This window comes from Conger conger, chromosome 10 (assembly GCF_963514075.1).
Source record: "Conger conger chromosome 10, fConCon1.1, whole genome shotgun sequence".
Lineage (NCBI taxonomy): Eukaryota > Metazoa > Chordata > Actinopteri > Anguilliformes > Congridae > Conger > Conger conger.
This window is the reverse complement of record NC_083769.1, coordinates 10295701-10301700: the sequence shown is the minus strand read 5'-3', so window position 1 is coordinate 10301700 and position 6000 is coordinate 10295701. Positions and strand designations below refer to the sequence as shown.

Here is a 6000-nt window from a genome sequence, read left to right as displayed (position 1 = left end):
AGTGACGTTCTCAGAGATGCGCCGTTTCGGCTGCCGGGGGGGTGGGGGGGGGGGGGCGTAGGCGGAGAGGAGCCGTCTCGTGTCTGGTCTCCCGGGCTCCAGCGCCTCTGTGGCGGCTCTCCAGTTTCCGCCGGACCGGGGTGTGAGTTCCCAGCACAGACGCACGTCTGACAGGCGGCCATTTTGTGATGAGAAGGTGATGAAAGAAGCCGGCCGCTGGCCTTCTCGGGTTCGGGGCCGGCCGGCTGCAAATGGCCTGGGATGCCGACCACCGCAGCGCGTCCATACGCCTGGCGTCGCTGAATCTCCCCCCCCGGGGGTCGTGCCCCTCCTCAGACGGGGAGGAAGCCACTCCCTGCACTCTGTGCGCCCAGAAAGCTTCCAGAGCCTGTAGCCTCGTACAGTGGTTCCCAAACTCGGTCCTGGGGGACCCCTGTGTATGCTGGTTTTTGTTCCAACCATAACTGCAATCCTAGAACATTTTTATTAATTATGTGCTATTGATGTTTCAAGTGGTTATTTGCTCTGAAAGTTGTCAGACATGGCCACAAATAATACAATTCAGCTACAATAAGATCCACGCAGCTGTTTGGCCCTTGAGCAAAGCCCTTAATCCTATAGGGGGATTGTCCCCTGCTTAGTCCAATCAACTGTAAGTTGCTTTGGATAAAAGCGTCTGCTGAAGAACTGCCGTGTGGGAGACGGTCCTCGCTATGTCACCATGTCGCGTGCTCTCTGCGTGACCGCGTGAAAGACGGTCCTCGTCATATAACGGTGTTGTGTGAAAGACAAGAGGCCAGCCCGGCGCCCGTGGGGCCCTTCTCGGGTCACACGGCCTGGAGGCTTCCCAAAGCGACAGACGAGGACAGATGAAGATGAAGATCATATCGCTCTATATACAGTGAGCTCCATAAGTCTTTGGACAAAGACATAGATTTGGCTCTGTACTCCACAATTTTCGATTTCCTATCACAAAGTGTTTAAATGGCAACGCAGATGTGTTTTCACTCTTTATTAAAGGGTTCTGGTTTCACCATGTAGAAATCACAGCACTTTATATACATAGTGCCCCAAATTTCAGGGAACCATTTGGAACAAATGGCTTCAGAGATGTTTCTGATTAGTCAGGTATGTTCAATTGCTTCCTTAGTGCAGACATAAAAGAGATTTCTGCATCTAGTCTTGATTCAAGGATTTTGATTGCCTTATGTTCTTGGTGTTTGGCAAACACGAGGACCAGAATTGTTCCAATGAAAGTCAAGGAAGCCGTTATGAGGCTGAGAAACAGGCAGACGTAGCCCAAACAATAGGCTTACCAAAATAAACGACACCAAAATAACCTCCTCCCCCTCCATTTTATGTCTCAGGCACCCTGGACGAGCACGTCCACCTCATTCCCTATGAACCCCGTCCTGGATGACGAACTGCCCCTGTCCGAGCGCGCTGTAGAGGAACTCTGAGCGCCCTGTTACAACATCCGAACCCCCTTCAGGCCAGGCATTGGCCATTTCCTGTTTGTGCTACAGCGCCTGCCTCCTCTCTGTTCTCCCTGCCTCCACCGTAATAATAATAATCACAAAAATTGTGTTATTTGGCCAACACTTTTATCAAGAAGGGACTTACAGTCGATTAGACTAAGCAGGTCGGACAATTCCCCCTGGAGCAATGTGAGGTTGAGGGCCGCCTTGCTCAAGGGCCCAAAAGCTGTGCGGATCTTATTGTGGCTACACCGGGACTTGAGCCACCAACCTTCTGGGTCCCAGTCAGGTACCTTAGCTGCCAGGCTACAGACTGCCACATTAAGCAGCTACAGCTCATCCAGAAAGCTGAAGCCCACCTGATCTACAACACCCTCCCCAGTGGATCCCCTTCTCACCTCCCCCGACCAGCTACCAGTGTCAGCTGCATGACATTCAAAACCTTAGTGTTAGCCGATCACATCAGCTAAAGTGACCTCTTCTTCATTTCTTCAAAAGATAAAATCAGACCCGAGTCACCAGCCAGCCTTCTCTCAGCTTGGCCAACTTGGTGCCACCAAAGATGGAAAATCCAGGTTCAGAAAGTCTCTCCCCAGTATTTTGTTCCAGTGGTTTTTGCCAATTACTGCAGTCAGTAGGTATAACTGATTAGTGAAATCAGCTGCCAGGGTTTATGGGTGGAAATAACATATGGCAGGACTTTTACTTTTTGACCCCTGGACTTTATACCTCTGCGTGTCGGTACTTTCAAGTCACGTCTCCGGTCTGCTCTGGCCCCTCGGTGGTGGAACAATCTTCCCACTGCAGACAGAACAGCAGAAACCCTGCCCATCTCCCCACTTCAGTCAGAACAGCAGAAACCCTGCCCATCTCCCCACTGCACTCAGAACAGCAGAAACCCTGCTCATCTCCCCACTGCAGTCATCACATACACCAGATCCTCTTTAGCTTTCCGTTGGACTTCCTTGCGGGATAATGTTGTAGATCCAGCCGGGTAAAGATCAGCTAGCTGTGCAGTTGGTCATTACTTGGGTTTACATTTCCAGCTGCTGGTTTTTCGGGATATCCTTACGGCTAATGATTATAAATGAACCTTCTTGGCATGGCGCCTTCTTGGCAGTATCACACCTTCGTGTTCCAGAGACCAACGCTTCTTTAAGCCGCACTGGATGAGAGAACCTGCCAAAAGGCTACAAGGAAAGCAATTACACTGGACCATCCTCCATTTTGAGAGGTGTGGGGGAAGCGTGATTAACTGAGGACGAGCGGCCCGTTTGGTCTCTCCGCGCTTTGTCCGAGGCGTTAACCGAAGCCGTCGCAGTCAGGCCAGCATAACGAGGAACCGCACAGGCTAACCCGCGGCTAATGGGCTTCATCCGGATACGATGGCGTTCTGCTTACTCAGGAGATCTGAAGGGCACTGTAATCAATGGCCACAAGGCCACAGACCCTGTGGAGGGACAGCTGGGGAGGAGTGGCTTTTAAACAGCCGGGCTGCTGCTGGACAGGACGAGCTCACAAGCAGTGACCTAAGAAAAACAGAAAGTGTTCCAAGGAGTTCTGGTCGTTCTGTAAAGACGAGGGGTACGACTTCTGGTATGCTTTGGGCACACTTTCAAGGTAAGATCAGCCTGTAGCGTAGTGGCTAAGATGCACAAAGGGAGGTTGGTGGCTCAAGCCCCGGTGTAGCCACAATAAGATCCGCACAGCCGTTGGGCTCTTGAGCAAGGCCCTCAACCCCACATTGCTCCAGGGGAGGATTGTCTCCTGCTTAGTCGAATCAACTGTAAGTTACTTTGGATAAAGGCTTCAGCTAAATAAATTACTATTATTAGAATATCAACCTTCATGTAAAGGGTCTCGAGTGTGCATCCTCACCCTGTGTTGAAGTATTTCTCACCCGCTGAAAATGCTTTTCTTTAATATCAAAATGCTCCTCTCTACAGAACGGTAGGAGATGAGTAGTCAGCCAGTGACTCATGAGCACGACCTTGACGTTGTCCGGAACAGATGTGAACCCAGTGGGGCATTCTGTAAGCACCTGACAGTTGATGTTTCCCATTTCCGTCAGCAAAGTGCGAACCGACCGGCGTTCGTGTGGAAGACTGCCGTCATATTTCTCCTGCATAATACCAGAGTCTACGCCACCGAGCAGACATGCTGTACTGGCTACATATGGCGACCCAAGTCACTTCACACGGACGTTTGGTGGTTGTGCAGTACCTGTATGTAGGGGGTAGAGAAGGAGTCTCTGCTATTTGTGTGGTTGTTCAGGCCCATTTATAGTCCAGCGACAGTGTGTTGCTCGACTGAAATCGCAGAACATTCTTGAACGTTTTGTTGTTGCCCGACATAGACCGTGGTTGTCATCCTTAACTAAAGGTATAAACGCACTCAAGTCGGTTAGAGTATCAACCAAAAATTCCGATGCGACCAGCGACATCCACTGACAGACGGTCCACCGACTATAAACCGGCCTTTATTTGTGCGGATAATATTGGATCCTCGACTAGTTAGCACCTCCGTACAGCCTAGCCTCTCCTCTCATTGTGTCTGCACTCAGTCACCATATATAGCCCCGCAAGCCCAGTCGGAATTTCAGGACAACAGGGAAGCAGGCCCAGTTTCCACCTCAGCCCACCGTGTCAGCTGGCCGTGCTGCAAACCGATTCGCGGCTCCTTTTACGGGAGCCGGAATGTGGGACGCTTCTCAGGCAGTGCTTTCCTCCGTCAAGGTTACGAGCGGAAACGCCGTGTTGGCCAATGAGGTCAACAGAGGCCCTATAAACCCAATCAGTCAGGTTTTGACCTTCCAGGGAACGTGTGAAATGTTGTCCCTATTAGAACCCTAGAATACCACAGTACCACACTGTTATTTTTCCTTTCCTGACAAAACCTTTGTCTTCCGGAAAAAAATCTGCCAAGAAATCAGCTCCGGAAACCGCAGCAGAGCAAACGACACCTTTGAGCAAATACTGTAGTAACCCCAGAAGCTGTTTGTTTGGAAAGGGCAAGGTTTATCACTTACAAATATGCCAGTTCCACGTGATGTTTCAGCCAATCCAATTTACAAGTGGAACGGCACAAAAACGTGAATCCGCGCCAACACGTATAATCTCCGCTAATTAGGCCTGACAACCTTTGCCTTACAGCAGTCTGCCCTCTCGTGTCCTCTCCAACATTACAGGTGATTCATGAACAGAAAGAGGAAACAGAAAAGAACACAGAAAAAACTGGCATAAAGATCTCGTTTTGCAGGGATAACCTCTAGGAGGGCAGCGGGGGCCACATTCCAGAACCTTCACTCCACGATGTCACGGTGGGCGGGAAGGGAAATTTATCCAGTTGCAAATCTCGTCTCTACCCCCTCCCGCGTTTAGTCTCCGAGTGGCGGCCATCTTCTTTCAAACAGTCTGCGGGTTCTAAATGCGGACGCTGACACGGAACGGCAAGGACACCTGCGGAGCGGACGGCCGTTCCTCATGCAAATTAGCACAACCTCAACCCGAACGCGCCTTCAGCTCCAGCTGAACGCACGGCCTCAACCCGAACGCGCCTTCAGCTCCAGCTGAACGCACGACCTCAACCCGAACGCGCCTTCAGCTCCAGCTGAACGCACAACCTCAACCCGAACGCGCCTTCAGCTCCAGCTGAACGCACAACCTCAACCCGAACGCGCCTTCAGCTCCAGCTGAACACACAACCTCAACCCGAACGCGCCTTCAGCTCCAGCTGAACGCACAACCTCAACCCGAACACGCTTCAGCTTCAGCTGAACGCACGACCTCAACCCGAACGCGCCTTCAGCTCCAGCTGAACCGGCCCTCTCAAAAGTGACTGTCTAACATCGTTTCTGCTGCCGCAAAACAACCAACCCGAGGAACTGAAGTCACCTCAATAAACCATGACTCCAAACACAGTTTATTCATCCTTACACACTTGTTTCAGATAGAGGCTCGGTGAGAACTTCATTCACATTAACCTCCTGAGACCCTGCTTCCACAAACAAGAACATTACTTTTGGCTTCCATGAGCTATACAGTATCTCTGCTAACATAAGGGACATTCGATTCAAATTCACTTTTCTGTGGGTCCCATGAGGTTAAGGTGGGTTTGTGGGGCTGTTAGGGGGCTTGTCCTCTTAAGGCACGGAAAGGTTCTCATGCGTGGAACGACCCGTGAGATTACATAAAATCTTTATCCAAAACGATGATTTACACTTGACTAAATTAGGCAGGAGACAATTCCCTGGAGCAACGTCAGGTTAATGGCCTTGCTCGAGGATCCTATCGTGGCTACACCGGGGATCGAACCACCAACCTTGCATGTCCCAGTCGTGCACCTTACCCACAATGCTACAGGCTACCTTGAAGACCCAGCTGTGTCAGGCAGCTCCACCGGGAGACACGTAATTAGCATCGCCCGCGGAGGGAAGGATTTCATTCGCTGGGATATCTATGTCTCAGCGTGCACTGGGGAACACACCCCCCCCCCCCCCCATGTCAGAGCGTGTGCTCGAGGT

General features: G+C 51.1%; 1 protein-coding gene across 2 annotated transcripts in view; it reads right to left on the bottom strand.

Annotated features, from left to right (window-relative positions):
- The window catches only part of LOC133138793 (monocarboxylate transporter 1-like), a 46410-nt gene that overhangs the window by 12745 nt on the left and 27665 nt on the right, over positions 1–6000 (bottom strand). The gene's annotated exons all lie outside the window — the stretch shown is intronic.